Here is a 23,537-nt window from a genome sequence, read left to right as displayed (position 1 = left end):
TGCAAACGCTCGCTTCACAGGGAAAGCGTTCTTCCCAGACAGATGCGAAATCTTGACTGAAATTATTCGTGCACCGTAGGGGATCACTTTTTTATTCATTGTTCATTTTTTCTCGAACAATTGTTGCCGTCTATCAGTTCTTGCAGCAACCAACATCCATCCTCGTCCTCCTACTTTCAGATATCACTCTAGGCCGGAAGTGCATCTCCCGTTTTTTCTTTAAACAAGTTCAACAATTTCAACAAAGGGTCATGGGTGCCTTAAATTCCCTTTCTTCAGCGTATTCTGAAAGCTTAGGAGTTCTTTTTTGTGGCGCTAATTTGCTTATCACTAAGCCACTCCATTGCCTTACACGTCTCGAATTGCCTCGGTAAGATCGCATCTGAACAGTTGGACAAGCAGTAATCGTTATAATAACACTGCCATGAATTTACCGAAAACTTGCTACCTTAGGTGAAAAATCATTGGCGTGCGTGTCAAATAAATAGTTCTACCCGGTGTTGATTTTTAGGTGTTAGGGAATTTTTAGAAATCACCTCTGGCAGATAGCATAATTTTTATTATTGAGCTGGGTTATTCGATGAGGCGGACATTAGCAGCATGAGAAATATAAACACATGTTCAACTAATTACTTAAAAATCACTAATTACTTTCTTAGTTATTTACTTGACGAAATATTGAAATTTACGAATTGTAGCCGGTGAGCTTGTCAGGCGTATCCACTTGCAATGATTTGACAGAATGACACCAGTTTGGAGATATGCGTCGTCAAAGTCGCCGTAAAGATACACTGTTCTTCCACTTACGTTTTTATCAAAATGCTGTTTTATACATCGAAACATAAAAGTAACTAGAACGCCCATGTATTTCGTCCCACATTTTGGCAAATATTATCTCGAAACTGGTGTCATCCTGGAAATTCATTTCAAGTCGATGCGTTTTGCAAACTCACCGGCTACAATTCGTAAGTTGCATTATGTGTAGCAATAGTAATTAACCAAGAAGTTAATTGGTGAATTTTTGTTCATTAGTTAACTATGTGTTTTGATTTCTCGGGCTTCTCATGTCCGCCTCTTGAAATAACCCCGCTCAACGATAAGAATTATGCTACCTGCCACAGACGATGTTCTAAAATTCCGTAAAGCTTAATTTTGAACACCCGGTATATATTGTAAAGAAGTGCACAGCCGACCATACGCCAGAACGCCTGGTTTAATGCTCCTCGTATTCTTCCTTTGTGCGAGCGCCCGAGACCGTGTTCACTATCGTCTTCAAACTCGGCCACTCTGCAAGCTTTAACATGAAGACCATTTGTCCAGGGAGTGAAGTCGTGGTTCGTGAGCCATCCAGCGCGCAACCAGCTTCTCTATCGGGCGGTACTGGCTATGGTGCGGTCATCGCAGGTCTCACCGGCGAAAGTGCACTCACGGTTGAGCACGCGCGACAGGAGATGCTAGTAAGCGGTCGCTCTGCTTAGCCGTCGCGTGCTTCGCAGCTTTGCCGCTGACTGATCGAGGCTCGCCGATGCGTTCGAATCAGCTGAGCGGGACGATATACCGCATGCATTGCGCATCTAGTCGCTGGCGCGTCTCCTTTGGTCTCTTGGGATATTTCTTGCGGTAGTAACTTGCGCATTTTGCTGTCTCTTGCGCGTCTTTCGCGCGCGGGCAACATTTCGATTATGATGAACTCTTACATGTTAGTCTCCTTGACTTCTTTCAGCGAGGCCTCCCTCAGAGCCGTTCTTTTTCTTTCTGGGGTTTTACTTGCCAAAACCAGTTCTGATCATGAGGCACGCCGTAGTGGAGGGCTCCGGATTAATTTTTGACCACCTGGGGTTCTTTAACGTGCACTACAACGCAAGCACACGGGCGTTTTTGCATTTCGCCTCCATCGAAATGCGGCCGCCGCGGCCGGGACTCCCTCAGAGCCGGAGAAATGGTCGTGAATTCGGGCAACGACGGCGTTGGCATCGGAGGATGAGGTTCCGACGAATCAAGAAGCATCTTCCAGCTGTGATCCGTGAACAACTCGGGATCCTGGAGTAGTAGCGTCGTCGCGTTCATGTGACCGAGCGTTGGTCAGTTTGGGAGCCTCTTCGCCGACCCAGGAAGTGGCCTCGGCCTCTGGAAGTGACGTTATAGAATTGAAGCTAAACATTTCGACAGAATTACCTGTCTGGTTGGGAAAATAGATAAAGACTTAGAGATTGACTCCAACCAAATAAGGAAATTTACTAGCCCGAGGTTTCGGAACCAATTCGGCTCCTTCTTCAGGGGGTATTCTTTGGAGGTGGCGGTGTGCCGCTTTTAAAAGGTCCGTCGTAACAAAGGAGAGGAAGGGAGAGAGAGCGTAAGGTGCGGAGACACTTGGACGGGCACCTGTTCTAGACAGACAAAACAGACAAAAAATTCCCGCGACTAAAGGGCGCTCGGCACCGGTCATCCCAGCCGACCAGCGACGGCGAAGCCCCCCCCCCCTCCACGCCACCCCTCCACCTATTTTGGCTGTCTAGAACAGGTGCCCGTCCAAGTGTCTCCGCACCTTACGCTCTCTCCCCCTTCCTCTCCTTTGTTACGACGGACCTTTTAAAAGTGGCACACCGCCACCTCCGAAGAATACCCCCTGAAGAAGGAGCCGAATTGGTTCCGAAACGTCGGGCTAGTAAATTTCCTTATTTGGTTGGAGTCAATCTCTAAGTCTTTAAGTGACGTTATAGCGTCGGATGCCGACGCAGAGTTAGAGACCAGTGGCGAAAAAAAAATTGCTTGTATTCGGTGTCTACAGCGGGGCAGGTGGCGAATCAATCTGCAAAAATCTTTCCAGGTGCAGCTGCAGCAGCGAGATAATGCCGCTCCCGAGCTTCACAGGATTTTCGGCGGTGCTCCTCAGCTGGCCTAGAGCGCCACGTGAAAGTAGCAGCGGCGTTCTGCTGCGTGTTTACGAGCTGAGTTGCAGTCATTGGTGCTGCTGGTTTGTGATGCGCAGTGCGATTGTGGAACGACACGGGAACGGTGGTCATCATGAGGGTTTTTCAGGGTCGTTGCATGCGAGTGGACGCGCCGCATATGGGCTCCTTCTTCAAAGTCCACAGCGACCGGACATTTTGACCTGACGCTCTCGAAATTGCCATCATCGCATCCGGGAAGGTGAGCCGCACATTTTGAACCCACCCGGCTATCGCTGGCCCACCCGGGTCGGATTTTTCGGCCTTTTTTTCCGTTTCTCCGGCGCTCGCCGGAGCTAGGCCTATATACTTTTGGCCTAGCGTCCGCGACCCCCCGCAACCCACTCAGCCATGAACTATCAAGTAGTTGGCACCGAAATCGACCCCGCCGAAGTCCAAAACGGAGAATGGGAGACCATCCTGCGTCTCCGTAACCGATACCGCCCGGCGACTGCCAGTCAATCTCCCCAACACTCCGCAGGGCTGTTACCGGAACCCAACGACGGCGACGGCCGCCCAACTGAGAAATCCCGACATGCGACGCCATTGACGCGTTTTCGACGCGCGCCTCTCCCGCAACTCCCGCGGGGAGACCTCAAGGTCGTAGTTAGACCGCGCGGCGGTTTCGACGTATCCAAGGAGACCCCCCGCAGGCTTTTCACAGCGATATGCGCAGCGACTAAAATACCCCTGCAGGAAGCGCTCGCCCAGGACCAGGTGCGGCTGCACCCAGCCAACAACACCTTCACGATCAGCACACCAGTGGAGGCTCGAGCTCGCACTTATGCCCAAATCACATCAATTACCATCGGCACTAACTCAACTGATGCCACCGCCTACCTCGCTCCGCCCGATGACGCCGTGCGGGGCGTCATTCATATGGCCCACAGTGGTGAGTCACACGCGGAAATCATAAATGGACTTGTCCCCTTCAATCCTGAGCTCCCAATCATTGACGCGCGGTCCTTTGGAAAAAAGCGGTCAATAATTATCACTTTCGCCACTGGACCTCTGCCCAAAGCTATCCGCTTTTGGGCGGGTGTTCACACATGTTTTCCCCATCGACCCAAAATGGAGACATGCTACAACTGCCGCCGCATCGGACACCGCCAGGATGTCTGCCCCGCACCAGCCAGCGGATGTTGCCACAATTGCGGTGAAACGCACACGCCGACCGATCCCCCAACCTGCCCACCCAAGTGCATCGTCTGTGGGGACGGGCATCATACTGGAAACATACAATGCAAGTACCGGTACGCCCGCCCGCAACCACGCACTACCCAGCCAGCTACCGGACACCAGTCAAGAACCCGGGAGCAGACGCCAGCCCCTCGAAAGTCATCGCGCAGTGCAAGCAGTGCGCGCTCCGCCTCCCGTGACCGCAGCAACAAGCCCCGCCAGGACCTCACATGGGCCGACCGTGTAAGGAAATCGCCGCCTGCCTCCACCCAGAAAATTCCGGACCACAACGAAGGGGAGCTCCGGGCCCTGCGGGAGGAGGTAAGCCGCCTCACAGCCCTCACTCAGCGCTCACTTGCCTCTCCTACTCTTTCTCTCTCAACTTCACCTCCTACTCTAACACAAACCAACACCGCTCCCCCTCAATCACCACCCTCAAAAAAACAACGCATCACTCCCTCACCGCCTGCCTCCGGGCCGACCGATGTCGACTCTAAACTGAAAGAGCTCTCCGACCAATTCGACAAAAAACTAAAAAATCTTGAGATTCGCCTCGAAAGTAATTTCAACGCCCTTCTCTCTGACCTCACTACGAAATTGGAAACGCACATTGAACGCTGCATGGAATCCATACTCCAGAAGATGGTTGGCCTTCTCGAAGCACGCCTCACACAACTCCCCCCGCTCTCTACCCCTCTTCTCCCCACAGCACAGCCTACCGCCATAGAGCCCCATATCCCAATAGATACCAGACTCGCCCCTCTCATCCATCCGCCTACGCTCCAATATGGCGGGACGGGGCAACAGTAATTATCTACACATCTTAACCTGGAACTGCCGCGGCTTCCGGGGTAAGCGCGCGCCCTTGCAGCTTCTACTTCCTACACTTTCCCCAACGCCCCAAGTCCTTCTTCTCCAAGATACTGCCACTCAGGCCGCACTCCCCGGTTACAACTCCACACACTCTGACACCACAAACACACCCAGGGCATCCACACTTGTGCACCGTACTCTAACATATAAGACGCATTACATCACGTCAGAGACGCCCTGCGTGATCACCGAAATTATCCATCACACACATACACTCCCATCCATCTTTATTGCCAATATCTACCACCCCCCATCCAAACCGATGGCCACGTTGGAGTCCCTCCTCCGAGAGCTGCACCGCCTGGTAGGGAAGCACCCCCTACTAATCGGTGGGGATTTCAACAGTCAACACACTGACTGGGGATACAAAACAACCACACACAGAGGTCGCAGGCTCTGGCTGCTCCTGCAGAACCTCCAACTTTCCGTCCACAACAATTTTCAGACTCCTACGCGAATCGGCAACAGTGTCAGCATGGACACTAGTCCGGATCTGGTGCTCAGCTGCTCCCTCCGTGATGTGACTTGGACGAGAACACAACACACACTGGGCAGTGATCATTACATGATACAAGTCACGGTCCCATTCAAGCCACCCCGGCACACCTACATGACACACAAACTAATTAACTGGGACGCTCTCCGCACCACGCGAACTGCCAGTCCTGACAACCCCATCACCGACATCAACGACTGGGTAGACTCTCTTCAGACTGACATCCAACACCATACACAGCAGATTGAAACCACCACAGACGTCCCCACCCTAGACTCCCGACTCGCCCACCTCTGGGAGGCCTACCACAGTCTCCTAGAGAGGTGGAAACGCGGTAAACATAACAGAACACTCAGAAAACGCTTAGCCACTCTACAATCTCAAATTCAATTACATTCAGAGGAGCTCTGCCGCTCCAATTGGGGACAAGTATGCGACGGCATCGCCGGGAGACTGTCCGCAAAACGGGCGTGGCAGCTCCTCCGACACCTCATCGATCCGTCGAAAACAAAAAACACCACCCAGCACCATGTCACCCGGCTCATACACGCACACATAGACAACCCCGAAGCTCTCTTGGATACACTCCGCGACACATACACCTCACCCGGCATACCAACTCCTCTCCCCTCATATACAGGACAGGCGAACCCCGAACTCGATACCGCCATAACAGAGGCGGAGGTCAGAGCAGCCCTCCTGACTCTCCGCACCAAATCTGCACCCGGCGCCGACCAGGTCTCCAACACAGCGCTCCGTAATCTGGACGATCGATCGATCGCTCGTATCACGGAGTATTTCAATCAGTGCTGGAAGGAGGGCACCCTCCCCCAGTCCTGGCGCCACGCGAAGGTAATCTTCATCCCAAAGCCCAACAAACCACTTACACTCCAAAACCTTCGCCCAATCTCGCTAACCTCGTGTCTCGGAAAGCTTTTCGAGCACGTGGTATCAGCGAGACTCACACAGCACATGGCAGACCATGACTTATACCCTCACAGCATGGTGGGATTCCGTCCCCATTTGTCCGCACAAGACGCCATGTTGCAAATCACCCATGACATCTTCGACCCGCTCATTCCAGGCCACACCAAGGCAGTCTTGGCTTTGGATTTATCCAAAGCCTTTGATCGCGTTGAACATCACGCGATCATGACTGCACTCTCCCCACTGAATGTGGGTGCACGTACGTACACCTACATTCAGGCCTTTCTCACAGCACGCACGGCTGAGCTTCGCTTCGGCCCGCTCACCTACCCCACATACTCTCTAAAAAGCATCGGCACCCCGCAAGGGTCCGTCCTTCACCTTTCTTATTTAATATCACTCTGATCCCCCTAGCACGACAATTGGCAACCGTTCCTCACCTGAAACATACTCTATACGCTGACGACATCACGCTATGGACTACCCATGGCAGTGATGGCACCATACAGGACACTATCCAAGCAGCCGCCAATCTGACCCAAAACTATGCAGTCAGCGTAGGACTTTCTTGTTCCCCAGAGAAGTCCGAGATGCTCTGCATCCGTCCCAAGAACCGCAACTCACCCTGCTCCCCCATCGTCATCGAACTGGAAGGCAGACCGGTACCAGAGGTGAAAACTCTCCGGATATTGGGTATGCTTATCCAGAGTGACGGGAAGAACACTACTACACTCCGCAGACTCAAGCAAGTGGTGGGGGCGATCTCGCACCTCATCCGCCGGGTCTCGTGCCACCACAGGGGCATGAGGGAGCGTGACCTATGCCGCCTTGTTCACGCCTTTGTGCTCAGCCGTGTGCTCTACTCCACCCCCTACCTCCAGCTCTCTCGTCGTGAAACTGACGCCATGGATGCTCTCATTCGTAGAGCATACAAAGTCGCCCTCCACCTTCCCATAAATACACCTACCGACCGACTCTTACAACTTGGCCTCCACAACACAATCGGGGAACTTGTAGACGCACACCGCCAAGCACAATACCTTCGTCTCACACAAACCGACACTGGCCGGTGCATCCTGCATTCCCTTGGAATCCGGATACCGGCCAACGATCCGACATTACGCCCCATATCAAGACCCTTACACCGCGAACTTCTCATTAAGCCACTTCCCCGTAACATGCACCCCGACCACCACCATAAGCGCCGCAGAGCTCGCGCTGCAGCCCTCCACCGATATTACGGCTCGGAGCCGGACGCCGTATGGGTGGACGCAGCCTGCACGGGCGATGAAGCGGTCGCTGCGGTGGTGGATAACACTCTCTCCCCCATCGGAACACACACACTCCCCCCAGACACCTCTCCCGAAGCTGCAGAGGAAGCTGCCATTGCCCTGGCCATCGTCAACACAGAAGCCCGGTATGTTTTATCAGATTCCAAAACTGCAATCCTAAATTTCGCACGAGGCCGAGTCCACGTTCCTGCTTTTTGCATACTGGACTCGCCCGCCGCGCCCCCGCCCCGTCATGTGGAGCTGATTTGGGTGCCCGCGCACTGCGGGAATCCTGGAAACGAGGCCGCAGACCTCTTAGCCCGAGGTTCTTTAAACCGGGCTCTTGCGGCCTCCGATCCGGGATTCACGAAGGAGCGCGCGCACACTTTCAACGAGCTGACGCATGCCTCCAAGGCGGCGCGCCAGCTGTACCCTCCACCGCACGAATCCCTTAGCAATCGACAAGCAACCCTTTGGCGCCAATTACAGACACACACTCTCCCCTCTCCTCTCATTCTTTCTCACTATCACCCACTTTTCCTCACTTCAGCCTGTACTCTCTGTCCGGAACCTCGCGCTTCTGCTCTCCATCTCCTTTCTCATTGCCCGGCGGATCCTCCCCCGCGGGGCCTAGAGCACCTGAAGACTTGGGAGGACTGGGAGACCCTGCTCCGCTCCGGAGACCCGGTCGTGCAGACCATTGCCACTGACCGGGCTGCCAGCGTTATGGACCGGACTAACATAAACGCTTGAGTGCCGTGGGGTCGTGCGGGGGCCCTGGAGCCTGCGTGCTCCAAACTCCCCAGTCTATATAATAAAGTTTTTATGATGATGGTGGTCATCATGCACTTCCCATCGCCTGGTGTGGAGCTGACGGCAACACCCGGTGAGCCGGCGTCCGCCGTGGGGAAGCCTGCGAACCTCTCCATCCAGGCGTTGCTGAGCGCCATTGGCGCGTCAAGCTGGTGTACCTCGGAAGCTCCGGTCGCGAAGCAGCGTTGGTCGGGCTCATCGCAGGCATAGCTGAGCGGGTGGAAAACAGCCATCAACGCTGCGCTCCATTCAGCCCAGGACCTGTACTTGTGGCCTTCGTAGTTGTCCCACGCCTTGGCGCCACCTCGAAGCCCCCCCACTGCGAACACCCATATTATGTTGTCAGGGCAGGCATGGCGAGCGCGGAGCGCGTTAGCTGCTTGCACCCACAGAATGAGGTCATTCTCAACTCCGTGGCACTCCCGTAGTTCCGTAGTTCTGAGGCATCCTGTGATGGTAAGGTAGCGGGCAGCAAACCGGAGGTTGCCGAAACGATCTAGTCCAGCTGCTGCGACACAGCGAGATGGCTCACATCACGTTCGTCAAGCTGCCGGCTGATCCGCCCGTTGTGGCCGGGGCTGGATCCGCGTACACTGAGGCGGCACCAGTGGCCGCAGTACTCGTGCTAACCGGACCAATAGCCAACGGAACATGAATGGCCGCCGTTGAACCAGGGCTGGTCGATCCATTGGTGGCTGAGAGGTCGGTGATGTGATGGGAAAGAGATCCATGCCAAGGGAAGCGTGGATGTCTTTCCTTGGTCGGAGGAGGCACCCACGACGGCGTGGTCCCTTGAAGACTGTCCGTAAGGCTAGGGTGCCTTAGGCTGCCTCTACGTCCACTGCGCCATTGTAAAGAACCGGACAGCCGACCGTATGCCAGAACACCTGGTTTCCTACGCCTCGTCATCTTCCTCTGTGCGCGTGCTCACTGTGCGAGTGCCCGAGCCCAAGTTCACTTCTTCATAACAATATATATATATATATATATAGGAAAGTCAGAAGCACAACTTCGCGGTTATCTTAGGTTTAATATTTTCCCAACAGTTTCGGTCGGTGGACCTCCCTTGAAAAAGGTCGGTCCACCGACCGAAACTGTTGGGAAAATATTAAACCTAAGATAACCGCGAAGTTGTGCTTCTGACTTTCCTAAATACGCTTGGCCCATTGAAAAATCCAGTTACTACTATATATATATATATATATATATATATATATATATATATATGCGTGTGTGTGTGTGTGTGCGTGCGTGCGTGCGTGTTTGTGTGTGCGTGCGTGTGTGTGTGTGTGTGTGTGCACGTGCGTGCGTGCGTGTGTGTGCGCGTGCGTGCGTGCGTGCGTGCGTGCGTGCGTGCGTGCGTGCGTGCGTGCGTGCGTGCGTGCGTGCGTGCGTGCGTGCGTGCGTGCGTGCGTGCGTGCGTGCGTGCGTGCGTGCGTGCGTCAGTGACAATAACGTGGTGCCGATGTAGGAATGATGCCGATGATATTAGTACAACGGTAGGACGAAGGGAATACAAGAACTAAAATGACGATATGTCGATGCTAAAATAAATAAAACTTTATTGTTTGGTTTACTTATTTCTTTTTTCATTTAGTTATCTATTTTAATCTATTTTGTTGCTCTAAAGGCCCGAAGGCATAGAGGAGACAAAATGCAGCAACGGAAGGAGGGAAGTGATTCCAGTCGCGGCGGCTCGTGAGGGATATGAAGGAATTGAAAAAAAAAAAAGCAAGGGTTGGTACGTCATGTGGAAACTTTGAATTCATGATGGCTCCAAGAAGAAACTTAGGAGGGCAGCAGAAGAAGGTGTTCTTTAATCAAGATCCCACAACGGTAACGTGTAGCTTTTTACCTTTAATTTCATAGTGTTTTACGGAGTCCGTGTAAGACGAGGGACGCGCTCTTCTCATGTGTACGAACAAACTGTTTAAAATGGAGAACACTATTAGAGTGCAGGAAGTAATATCTACGGGAATTTTAAGGTGGTTCTGATATTCTGCCAAAAGTGAAATTCGTTAGATTATATTTTTACGATGACAGTGAATCCTGTGGTCGGTTAGCTTTTCCTCCGTACATAATGCTACCTTGTTTGCCGACCAATAGAGAAGTTCATTCGTCTTAAAGAATAACTAAATGCAAAAAAAAGATCGCTTGATTATGCAAAAACTTTCAACGTAAGAAGAGTGAGCCCGTCAAGCCCTTGAGCAGAACGTGTGTTACCCAAGGTTGTCAGATTTCTCCAATGCTGAAAGGCACGTCTTTAGTACGATGGGGGCAGCCATTGATTGCCGAAGCCAAGCGTAACAATTATCGTCAGTGAAGGTACAGAAATTTGCGTAGTTAACAACTTAGTGCAGTGCAAAACACTTGCTATGGAACCACTGTTCGGAAGCAAAAAGAAATTGTTGCGTGGCGTGCGGCCTTCCAAGTAATATTTCTAATGGGAGGCCAAATATGTTTCGCCGTCTTCACGGCGTTTGACGATGTCTTACCGATATTTTATCAAGATGAATGGTCACCTTATCAGTAGCAAGAGCGCCGCCGTATTGAGTTGCCGAGCTGGGGTTCTCTTAGTTTTAAAAAACACCTACGCACTGACTGATGCGTTCACCTTCAGTCGTCACATCTGGCGTTCACAAGGAATTACTGCCGCCTGGTTATGGAAGAACTGTTTGTAAATGAGTTTATTGCAAGCGTTTGAAATTAATATAAAAGTCATTCCTGAAACCTTCTCGAACTTTTTGAATGAAGGAGAGATTTTTGAATCAGTTGAAAGCAAATAAAATTATAAGGCAATTACAGAATTATTTTTGTCTTCCAAATTTCGAAAGGCTTTTCAGATGATGCTTTTTTTGGCAGAAACGAGAGAATTAAATATTTTGTGGTAAGAGTTTCCGAATCGTTAATGAACCAGGCGTATCCGCACATTGAACTAAGCGTAGCCGTTGGCAAGAGCTGCTAACATGCCATTCGTCTTGCTGTCATCAAAGTGCGATTAACTTTACGTTGGGATCCAGAATTATTCAGTACATTGCGATTACTATGCACAAAGCTTATCTCCGTCAAGCGGGCCCCTAAGTTACCGTGTCGCTTTCAAGTCGTCGGTAATGTTTACTAATGAGTACATGACGTGAGCGATGCCAACCTGAACTTTGTCGAGCAATGGTTCGAGCGGAGGATGAAGCGTTGCAGAAACTGCAATGATGACAATGTAAAACCAGGGGTCGCGCACTTCACCGCTACTACCAATTCTGACGTGTCAAATATAAATGGGTCGTGTGCACTAACTAGTGCTCATAGGACTAGATGGTACTCCCCAACAAAGTGGACAGTTGAGTCAGCGAATTAGTTAACGGTATCGAGCACCACGACATTTACAGTGGTAAACACTCCATGCACTGCGATGAATTCACACAAAAGACGTGGTCTACTCTCGTCAGCACAGCGGCCTGTACGCTTGTAGTATTTCAGCAAAACTGACCCTGGGCGGAGCCTGGGTTCCAACCGGTTTGGAACGGTTCTTTCAAAACGTTCCGGTTCGTGTTTAGTTCCAAGACGGCGAAACAAATATCGGTTCGGTTCGATACGGGTTTGGTTCTACTTGAACTGACTAGTTCAGGTTTGGTTTTTGGTTCAGTTCTGCTTCGGTTCGGCACCCTGACTCTGTGTGATATACTGCTCTAAATTTATTTATTGTTGGTTATTTGGGAGCTTTTAAAAATTGTTGACGACAGTGGAGCAGCATAAAGTGGTCGATATTGAAGCGGTGGCTACAGCTCCACGAGAATAGGTCTGAAGATGCAGAACTTGCATGCATCCGGCTGAGCGCATTACGCGTAGTAGGAAATTCATCGTCTGTCATTGCATAGAAAAGTTGCAAGAAGCTGTAAATGACAAATAAGTGGGATTGTTTACTGGGTCACTTGGTGCATCTTGAGGGTGTTATGTTCCCAGCAGGTGAAAAGACGCGAGTAAAAGTAACAGGAGGGCACGGGGCGAACGCTGTATTCACGACCACCGTTCACAATTCATTTCTAACTGGAAGACAATGCCACAGTTGCCTTCCGCGCATACGCAAGAAAATACTAATAAATAAATAGCAGTCAACAAGTGTTTGGAGTAGTAGCGTTAGTGTGTGGTGTATATATTCGAACGCATTATTAGTGAGTTGGACAGGAGGTTCACTTGCGCGCCTTTCTGTGACCAATTTTCTGATGTGGAAAGCTTCACATCGCTCCCTTTCTAGTCCACTTTCAGTAAGTGAACCTGCTCTGACATTTACAATATTTAAAATATTTGAACTGTGGACACTAAAAATGCGACGCTAAGCAGACGTTACTTGCTGTTTATCTTTTTTTTCGCCTTACTCTAAATAAAAAGTTATTGGTCTCTCTCTCTCTCTCTCTCTCTCTCTATCCCTCTCTCTCGCTCTGATTATTGTTTTGTTTTTAGCGCTTGTGTGGCACCAATGCTTGGGATTGCCTACAAATTCAAATTTGGTTGTACGTCCAGTATTCGTCCTCTGTGTTGCTTCTATACATGTGCTCGCGCCTTGTCACCTGCTGGAACCTTCATACTCTCGCTGCCCTGAAGGTATTTGACAGAGCTCGTAGACGCCGCGGCCACACAAGCCAGTCACTGTCGTCTGAAATCTCACGTTGTCGTAAGGAATACAACTTGCTTCCTACGTAAGATAGCCAAGGTTGTAACTTCGCTCGGGGCTACACCCTCCACCACATCCACAAAAATGTGGATCTGGGAGAGAAATGTTCTGGGAGAGAGTGCTTTTGTATTTGGGGCGCTTAACTTATTTCGTGTTCCTTAGGAAACTTAACCATCGCACTTCACTCCCCCACTGTTTCATTCGTACGGTCAATGCAAAGGGCCGATTGTCTTCAAAGTGAGGAACGAAGGGGGACAGCGACCAAAGAAAATATTCAGAAAACAGATGTTTCCCCCGAAGGCCGAAGTCATGGCAGTGACAGCAAGGCTTTGGGCTTCAACTGCTGGAGCGGTTTCATAAGTATATATACGCGGTTGCGACATGTTAGCACAACGCAACACCCAGTGCAACTCCTGCTGGACAGAAGCACCCGCACCCTGGTAGCTATAGACGTCTCACAAGGCTGGCGTGATGAGCAGCACCAGTCGTGTTGCAGGCATCGCAACAGCAGTCTGCGTTAGACAGTGCCCAGTTAAATAATAGATGACGTTAGGAGGACGTTTACTACTCAGACTAGAGCACACGCAGAGCAGCTCAGCAGGAAAGCTGTATAGTGCGCATGTGCACAAGCCTCATGCCAGTATAGCGGAAGGCAGAACGCTGCCTCTGCTCCACCACTGAGGCCGTTGCGTGAATCGTCGACGATGAGTAGGTTTCGTTTCGTCCGACTTGCATATAAATACTTTCCGCGTCTGCGGAGACCCTCTCACCCATGGAGGACACATGGAGGGAAAATATAGAAGGGAGCATGCCGCAACGCAATTGTCGCCGACTGTGGTGGCCCAACACGTGATGAAAACGTCACAGCACGGAGGATACGTCACAGCGCGCGGTAGGTTTTAGTACTCCCGGTTGATTTTTTTTTTTCAATACCCATTCGAAACCATTTGAAACTCTTGAAATAAACAAAAACAAAGAAAGAAAACAAAGAAAGGAAAAATCTGTTTCCCTACTGCATGTGAGTAGCTGCCGGCCAAGCACGCACCGAATAAAAACTACCGGTAACCAAACGTCTCGCAAATCTCGATTCTCCGTGATCTTGACGCAAGAGGTCACGTGTTGCGCCACTACTGCTGGCTACACGAAGCATACGCTGGCCAAGGCTGGCTACGTGACGTAATTCTCCCTCCTATATTTTCCTTCCTCCATGCTCTCGCCCACCATGCGCAAACCACGCATTCCCAGCCAGCGGGACCGCTCGACAGTGGCGGCGGCGGCACAGTGGCCGCGACGGTGGACAGCTGTCGATATATAGCTTCGGTATCTGGCAAACAGCGTCACCAGGTTTCTTGTGGCCAACGGAAGCTCAAATAGATTTCGCATATTCATCCTTATCTTTCGAACCTAATACATAAAGTAATACCACAAAAAAGAAAGTCGCCTACATGCTGCTCTGTATAGGGGAGAGGGGTGGAAAGCCCTAAGACTGAAAGGGCCGAAGGAAAGAAAAAAAAAAGATGTGAGAAAGGTGGCCTAGCTATTTACGTATGTTCGCTATGTTGCACTGTAAAGGAAGCCTATGTAAAAATAAATTTTGATCATTTAAATGTGTATATACAGCATTGTTTTTTACCCTTCTTAAGCGAGCCAATATCCCCATGATAAACAAACAATAAGCCTGCCGCAGCTTAAGAAGGACAAGGCATAGGACCATGTGCTTCTCAAGCGTTAGGGATGTCTGACTAATTTTGGCCACTTCGTTTTCACGAAATTATCTTTCTTTTATATAGGCTGGGCACTCTATATAAGTATATGAACTACTACACCACGGCCATCTACCACCCCAGACGCCACAAACCTATCATGTGGCATCACGTGCAGCATCAGAAACTTGGCGTTCGGCGAAGAACCGCAGCAATATTGTTTTATTGCGATAGCAATTATATATGGACAGCTATCACGCTTCCTTCAGGGGCTTTTCTTCTTCTAGCTGGGCAGTGCGCTTTGTCTCCGTAGCGTTGCCTGTCATGTAGCCTGCAGCCGGTCTTCTTTGTCTAGCTGGGCAGCGTTCATATGGACCAGTGCACAGAACGAGCATGCTGCGGTGTGGTGTGGTGGGGTGTGCCATTGCAAACATGCGCTACACCCATTTTAATTATTGTGGCTAGTATCGTCTCCAACCAATCTGCTTTGCCGGTAGCCATTTAATGCTTCCATCTACTCTCGATTACGGGAGGGCCAGCAATTTCTTTTCACGCAAGACACCCGACCAGCGCTCAACCGTGCATGGTAGCCAAAGACGCTTTAAACTGTCGTTGTCATCATAGCGCAGGGCGCATGCTGTGTGCTGGAGCTCCCAATTTGGCTCCTAATTCTGCATTACGCAATTCATTTTGTTCGAAAATCGGAAGCTAACTCGAACATATTTCTACAATAGATCGAGATTTCTCATCAACGGCACTTAGTGTTATTCTTTCAAAGAACCATAGAAGCTCTAACAACACTCGTTGTTGAAGTAAACACTTTTGTGTGGAATAAAGACACGCGTGACCGTCAAGCAGGCTCGACGAGTCATTTTGTGCAACCGATTTATCTGTTAATGTAACATGTATATTGTAATAAAAGGTGACCTCAAACACTCACATTTTTACTCGCAATCCTGAGCGATCTTTTTGCTGTCATTCCCGAGGAGCACCACTTTTTGTCCAAGCTAGTGCCGACAGTGCGCAAACACACTGCGCAATCACAAATATATGGAATCTAATCGCCAATGTGATTTTGATGGTTTCCTGACGCTCTTCTATTATTTACGGGGGCGGAGCGTTGACAAAAAGCAGCCTGACCGATCTAGAAGAACACATTAGGCAGGAATATGCAACCACGTTGGAGTCATTTATCATAAATTACTAAACTCTAAGCTCGGACAATTAGAATTGTTAAAGAGAGATGTAGAAAAATCAGTTCAACTGATATAGCGAAGCTTTTTCGACAATATGTATGTACATGCTCATTGGTATAGGCAGCCACGAAATGTATCAGTATTTGCACTGAGGGGTTTCAGTGGGCTGGTGCAGCAGTGCAGTCAGCATGTGCAATTACCCTAATTAAATTTTGATACGAAAGCGTCAAATGGCTAATTGAGTAAAAAAATTGTCGCAGCATCAATTGCGATCAAATTAGTAGAGAGCTATACGGAGTAAGGATAGTAGTTTTATCAGCTGTATAAACTTGAACATGCAGCACCAGCAACGCGCAGAACTGTTGTCGACGCCGTCGGCGTTTTGCCCGCGTTCGCACCGAACGCGCGCGACGTTGGTGACTGTTGCCGGTGCCTCTGGGGGCGGCTCAGAGGTTTTCGACGAGATCAGAATGGGACACTCGTCGAGCAGCGTCGGAAATCTTACCCACCTTCTCGCCTCGCAACGTTTTTATATAAATACGCATTTGGTGCCGCAGCTAAACGTAACCTCCCCTCCCTCCCTCCCTCCCTCCCGTCTCCCCATGCCCTTTCGCGCGACGGAAGGAGTTGCGTTTGCTCTCTATATATGGCGATTGTAAAGGAGGAAAGAGACGCTTAATTCTGCAGCCCTTCCGGGAGCACGGCGCAGAACGCGCGTTTGCTCTCCGACGTGCGTTCGCTCCCCGTAAAAGCGCGCGTCCCTCGCTCCCTTTTACTCGCACATACAGCGTCCGGAGCGCAGCGACGATTTCATCGCCGTTGACGTCATACGGAACCTCATGGCGACGGCGACGAGGACGGCGACTGTGACGCCGACGACAGATATCCGCTTCGGAGTGTCCATATAATTGCTATCGCAATAAAAGCCGGCGTCCTGCGTCTGTAGCAGCGAAACGGCACGCTTATTCCCATTGGCTGCGACGCCACTTCACGAGCGCGCCTCGGCGGATTTCCCATTGGCTGCGACGCACGGCACGAGCTCGCATCGACGGAGCAGAGGGGGGCGAAAGTGAACATCTGCTGCGTCAGTGGCTCGCCAGGCGTGGCGTGAAGGGAGAGCACATCGGCGCGACACCACGTCACCCTCGCTTTCGCTCGCGGAAGCCTTTGTTATCCACACGTACCTTGACCGCGCATGCTCTCGCCTGCATTCTAACTGCGCCTGGGTAATACTAATCAAAACGCGCCAAGCAACTCAACGCGCTCGTACGCCGGCGTTCAATTGGACATGAATGCTTTCGCATTCACGTCCCATAATAAGTGCTTAGGTGCCCTCCGATATTTAGTAATTACTTTAAAGCGCATATTTCAATACACCAATTGTAGGTGGTGAATTGGCGAGGCATACCTACTTCTGAGGATGGCACCGGTTTCGATTAATGCGCCATCACACTTGCGACACACTTGCGAAAAAAAATGTGTTGTTCTTAAACTTCTCTCCTTTTTTTTTTTTTTTTGAAGAGAACGCTGATTTAGGCATCGATGTACAAACGCAACTGGACCGCCCATGCATTTAGTCGGACAGTTTGAAAATTATTTTCTCCAAACTGATGCAGTCATGAGAACTTGTTTGGAGTGGTACGCCTGGCGTATTAAGCAGGCACAATTCGTAAATAGGTATATTTACCATACAGTCATTATTTAAAACCGTAACTAGTGTAATCAACTTAATGTTTCCGCTGAGCATGTTGATTTCTCGTAGACCGAAAGAGAAAGAAAGAAACATTTTCCTCTCGCATATCGCTATTGTGTTCCTCTGCATCCCGCTATGTTTCTCGGTAAAGAACCACATTTCAGCACCAACGCAGTCCTTGCTTTCTTGAAAGATGTGCTACATGTTACTAGCCCAATAAATTCGTAGTGCATCCTCTCTCTAGAGGATGTTGCTGCGATAGTTTTTTAACTGCACATGCCTCCAGGCCCTTGTGTTTCAAGGGCTCTGTTTAGGCACTTGTGCCTCTGGCCAATTCTTGTATCTTTAATTATTTGTAACTCGTATCATTCTTTCGCAATGCATTGTTCATGTCCATAGTACACATAATCACTCATTGCATAATCTTATTACTTATAGATTTTACGCACTTTACAGCGACTGATTTTAGGCCCCTTTACAGCCATGCCACATCTAATGTTCATATAATTCCCTATTCATCTACCACTAACAAGCCATTACCATCGTCTTGGCGCGAACTAATACTGTCATGGCGCTCTTTGGCCATACCTGGCCCTTGCGCCACTAAACTCCAACAATCATCATTGATTTCTCGTAGAAGTAATGACCGCATCATCGAGCATTTTAGCTCGGCGGTAGAATCATGCTGTCTGGCATAAACAACTTTTACAAGCTTTGTGCAGCTAAGCGAAAACGCCTAGCATAGCACCGACAAAGGACAAACAATACTTCAAATACAGGTAAACACACATGTTTCGTTTAAAGTGGAAACGTTGAACATGACACACTTTTTTAAAGACGATAGTCTTTCTTGGGGAACTTAAACGCTGAAAATTTGGTCTGTCTGTCTGTCTGTCTGTCTGTCTTTCTGTTTGTCTGTCTGTCAACCGATTCAGCCACCCGGCCAAAGTTGGACCACTTGCTTACCGCCCACACTACTTAAACTGGTACGGCTGTTCATACTTGTGAACGTTATCGATCAAGAAGTAAATATTACGCATATCTGAGGCGCAACATCACTAGGTAAGTATTAGGAGGTGTGTTCCTTTAATAGAAAATACATAGATACGTAACTCTAAAGACCCTAGTTTCTTAAGCTGCGCTGAAAATACCATGCTATGCGCGCCGACGAACGACGTCTGCCACGAAGGGAGGGAACCCTCTGCACAAGCTCGTGTTTCCCCGACTGCGCGCCGACGAGCGCCCTCTGCCATGGAGGAAGGAAACCCTCTGCACAAGCTCATGTTTCCCGATGTATTGCCAGATGGCGTCCATGTCTCACGCAGCGCCTCCTCAATGTTATCAATGCCAGCCAGATGCGGCCGATTCCGCCTCCTCAATTTTATCAATGCCAGCCAGATGCGGCCGATTCAACATAAAGGAAGCGCTGTCTGAGGCAGGGCAAAACATAAATGGCCGCTTGATGAAATACAACCCACTCTACAAGACATGCCCAGACAACGCAGGGAAAAGACCGACGACCAAATTGCAGCGGAGAAGCGCCGGCGTGCCGACGCTCGTCGTCTCAAGCGTGCCCAGGAAACGTCCGAGCAACGAGCCGAGCGGCTAGCGCAAGATCGTGAGTCGAGGCGCACCCGGAGGCAACAGGCCAGACCAGGATCAGACCAGCACTCGTGTAGTACGGCCGGCAGAAGACTATCGTCTTTCGACGACATTTGCAGCGAAGCACGCAGATACGCGGCCACTTTTTTTTACTTAATATCAGCTACTAAATCTTCCTAGCCTGTGCCACAAGCTCCACCCTCGTCGGCAGTTTCAGAGATGTCGTCATCGTCGGATTCTTCGTAGGTGACCTCTGCGCGATAAACGATGTCCTCCTCAGTGCCATCTAGTACCTAGGATATCCAGTGTTCACTAAAACGAGTCTGAATAATCCTCAGACTGGATTTACGGTGAGCTTGGCGGAGGACCACCGAAATTGTGTCCTTGTGCTACCTTTGTTCGCGAGTACAGTTCGTGATTCTTTGTAGAAGAATACAGGTCAGTAGCTCATTTTCGGGTAACATCTTCCAAAGGAAAACGGTCGACCTATATTCGAACAAACATAGTTTCGATTGGACTCGGACTCATTCAAGCAGTAGGATACAATAATTGAGACTTTTGAAAAGATGTCATGAATATTCTCCGACTTTGAATTCGGGGTCGCTGCAAGAGACGTAGGTGCAACCCTTACAAAAATGAGTTCACACTGTCTATAGAGTATTTGTAAACTTCTTGCAAACGACTTTGTCTTTCTATAGATTCGTTCTTTCGCCGATACAAAATGTCTGTGTCTCTCAGTACCATCTGTAAACAGACGATACTGTCTGTTGACAAAAGGTGATAAAAGTTTCTATTTCCTTTTGTCTACTCCCATTCTATAGTCCGTCTATAGAAATAAGTCGATAAGTTATTTGTTTGTTCTTTGTCTACTTTCGCTCTATCGACAACTTATAGACAAAAGTCGAAACAAGTCTCTGTTTCTTTTTTTTTCATTCTTTGTCCGTAGACGAGAGCGGATATGGTGTTGATTATTTTTGTCTACTCCCGGTTTATAGATTGTCTATACACAAAACGATATCTACGACAACGTGTATGACCTTGGTGGTGACAATATAATGGTGACAAGGTGCATAGTTGTTTTTGTTGTGTCACAGTCTACAATGTGCCTCTTGATAAAAGTCGTTAAGTTCTTTCTTTCTTTTAGTCTAGTTTCGGTCTATACGCTGTCCATATACAAAAGGTTTTGGTTGTCTATTTCTTTAGTCAATTAACAGTTTACAGAATCTCTATAGAGAAAAGCTCTTAAGGTCACCATTTTTTTTTCTCACTGAATTACACGGTCCCCAATTACCATTTTACCGGATAATTAGGCGTTTAATGGTCTGCTCGAGGAGTTTTATCCAGGACTGTACTGGTTGTAAACATATAACATCTGGTGCACCCTAGGCTGGGATGCATCCCCGACGGTGATTTTCACTTGCGAACTGCGTGAAGGCGGAATATATACCTTTATGCAATTGGAATTATTCTCGACGGTTTCCTATATCTCCCCTGATGAAGCCTAGGGTGGGACGTCCTCAAAGGTAATGTTAACTTCAGTGAACAACATGTATCGCGATAGTGGTAAGGTGTGGTAAACCACGCCCGGCAAGTGTGGAAGCACAGCTTGGCCTTGACGTCACCGGCGAGATAAAGCTCGGAGCTGCCGCGACGGCGGCAGAACTCTCGTTGACTCTGTGGCGAGTACATGTAGCCTTGACATGGGACCACCAAAGTGACACCCGAAGAAGAAGCCGCTCATCTTGAAGCGCGTCGCACGGCCAAGCGAGAATCGGCGCGTTGGCGGTGAGCTGATTCGGAATAGCGTGCCTTGCAGCACTTAGCATTTCCTAGCAAAACTTAGCCAAGCGTAGTAAAGCCTGGAAGGAGCTAGGTTAATCACCAGCTCCGCTTCTTACTCCAGCCTTGCACCACTAGTGTAAGCTGCCCAGATTTTTCTTTCTTTGTATTTCAGACAACAAATATGACAATGGATGGATGGAAACATCTTTATTCTAATCCGGTGAAGTTTAATGACCCGGGCTCAGGTCTCCCATGAGGGGACTTCAAGGCCTTGCCTCGTCGCCGCCTCCCGGGCCCGCTGGACTGCCCACTCTTGTGTCTTGAAGTTGGAGCTGCGCAGAGCGGCGGCCCCCTTCGACGCAAGAGCCTCCGGAGCTACTGCCATTTTCGCTGCTATAACAGGACACTCCCACAACATGTGTGAGAGTGTCGCTCTAGTTGCCTGACATAACTTGCAAATAGCACTCGGGTATTGCGTGGGGAAAATGTGCTGCAATCGCAACGGACAGGGGAAGGTGTGTGTCTGCAGTTGTCGCCAGACGACTGCCAGGCAACGTTTCAGTTTGGGGAGAGGTGGGGGCAATATCCTCCTGCCTAACTGGCAGTGTTTGGTGGTATCATTATAGCTTACTAAGCGTTCTCGCGTGTTTCGCACCAGGAGGTCCGAACTCGAAGAGGGTGTCTCAGACTCTGCGCGGCGAGTCAGTTCTCGCGCAGAGCGGTGTGCCACCTAATTCAAGTTAGGGGGGCCCTCGTCGGTGGGGGTGGCGACGTGCGCTGGGAACCACATAATCGCGGTGCTATCGAAGGGCTGTCGACCAGCTTTCCTTAGGATCTGAAGAGCTGCGGAGGCAATGCGCCCCCGCGCGTAGTTACGAACTGCGGTTTGTGAGTCGCTAAGAACTACCTCGCAGAAGGGGGCGGTAAGCGCACGCGCAATCGCAACCTCGTCCGCTGTATCTGGGTATTCCGTGTTGACACTACACGCGTGAGTAAGCCGGGAGTTAACGTCTATGACAACCGCCGTGAACCGGTGTTCTTGTGTGTACTCTGCCGCGTCTACGAAGCGCGTAGTCGTCTTCCCACCCAAGGAGCCCAGCAGTGCCTTGGCACGGGCCTGGCGTCGGCCCCCGTTATGTTCGGGGCGCATGTTTCGAGGGATAGGGGCGACGATCAGCGTGTCGCTGATGTCGGGTGGAATGGCCTGTTTCTGACCGTGTTGGACATGGTAATCGAAGGACCGCCCCTCTTTGTCGAACCTAGTGCAGACCTTGCACGAATGCAAGCGTTAAGATACTGCGCAATGACACATATGTGCAATATCATCGCAAATGCAATTTTTATGGTTTCTCGAGGCTGTTATTGTAATGACGGGGATGGCGTGTTAGGCAAAAGCATTCTGACTGATCTACAAGGGCACATTATACAGGACTATGCAACCATGCTGGATACATTGATGATTGTAGGTTACGAAACTCCAAGCTCGGACAGTTTGCATTGTAAAAGATAAAAGAAGTAGAGAATGCAGCTCAACTAAATTAGCGAAGCGTTTTAGATAATATGCACATGTTCATTGGTATAAGCAGCTACGAAATGCATCGTTATTTGCACTCTGGAGCTGCTGTGTGCTATTGCTGCTGTGTAGTCAGCATGTGCAAATACACTAATTAACTTTTGATACGATAGCGTCCAATGGCTCATTGAGCGAAAAAGCCGGCGTCCTGCGTCTGTAGCAGTGAAACCGCACCTAAATTTCCTTTGGCTGCGACGCCACATCACGAACGCGCCTCGATGGAGCAGAGCGGGCGGGAGGGAACATCTGCTGCTGCATTACCGCGCCAGCTGTTACGTGAGGGGAGAAGACATAGCCGCGACACCACGTCACCCTCGCTCTCAGCCGTCTGTGTTATCTGCACGTACAGTGCGTTCTCCAAGCAAGCTCTTGCCTCCGTTTTAACTACGCCTGGGTAAGGCCAACTCAAAATGCGCCAAGCGTCTTATCACGCTCGCTTGCCCGCGAGGAGTTCATACCTCGACGTACCGCTCAGCAGCGTTCAATTGGACACTAATGCTTTCCCACTCGCAACTGGTAAGAAGTGCTTAGTTGTCCTCTTATGTTAATCATTACTTTACAGCCCATATTTTAATACAGCAATTGCAGGTAGTGAATTGACGAGGCATATCGACTGCGGAGAATGGCGACGGTTTGGAGATATCCGTCATCAAACTTCCGCAAAAAATTTGTTGTTCTTCCACTAACTTTTTAAAAGAAACCGTGATTTAGGCATCGAACCAGAAAACCAACTGGACCGCCAATGCATTTAGTCGGACACTTAGAAAATTATCCTCTCGGAACTGATGCAGTCCTGAGAGAGAGAGAGATAAACG

The sequence above is a fragment of the Dermacentor silvarum genome, chromosome 10 (genome assembly GCF_013339745.2).
Source record: "Dermacentor silvarum isolate Dsil-2018 chromosome 10, BIME_Dsil_1.4, whole genome shotgun sequence".
Classification (NCBI taxonomy): Eukaryota; Metazoa; Arthropoda; class Arachnida; order Ixodida; family Ixodidae; genus Dermacentor; species Dermacentor silvarum.
This window is presented reverse-complemented; position numbering follows the sequence as displayed.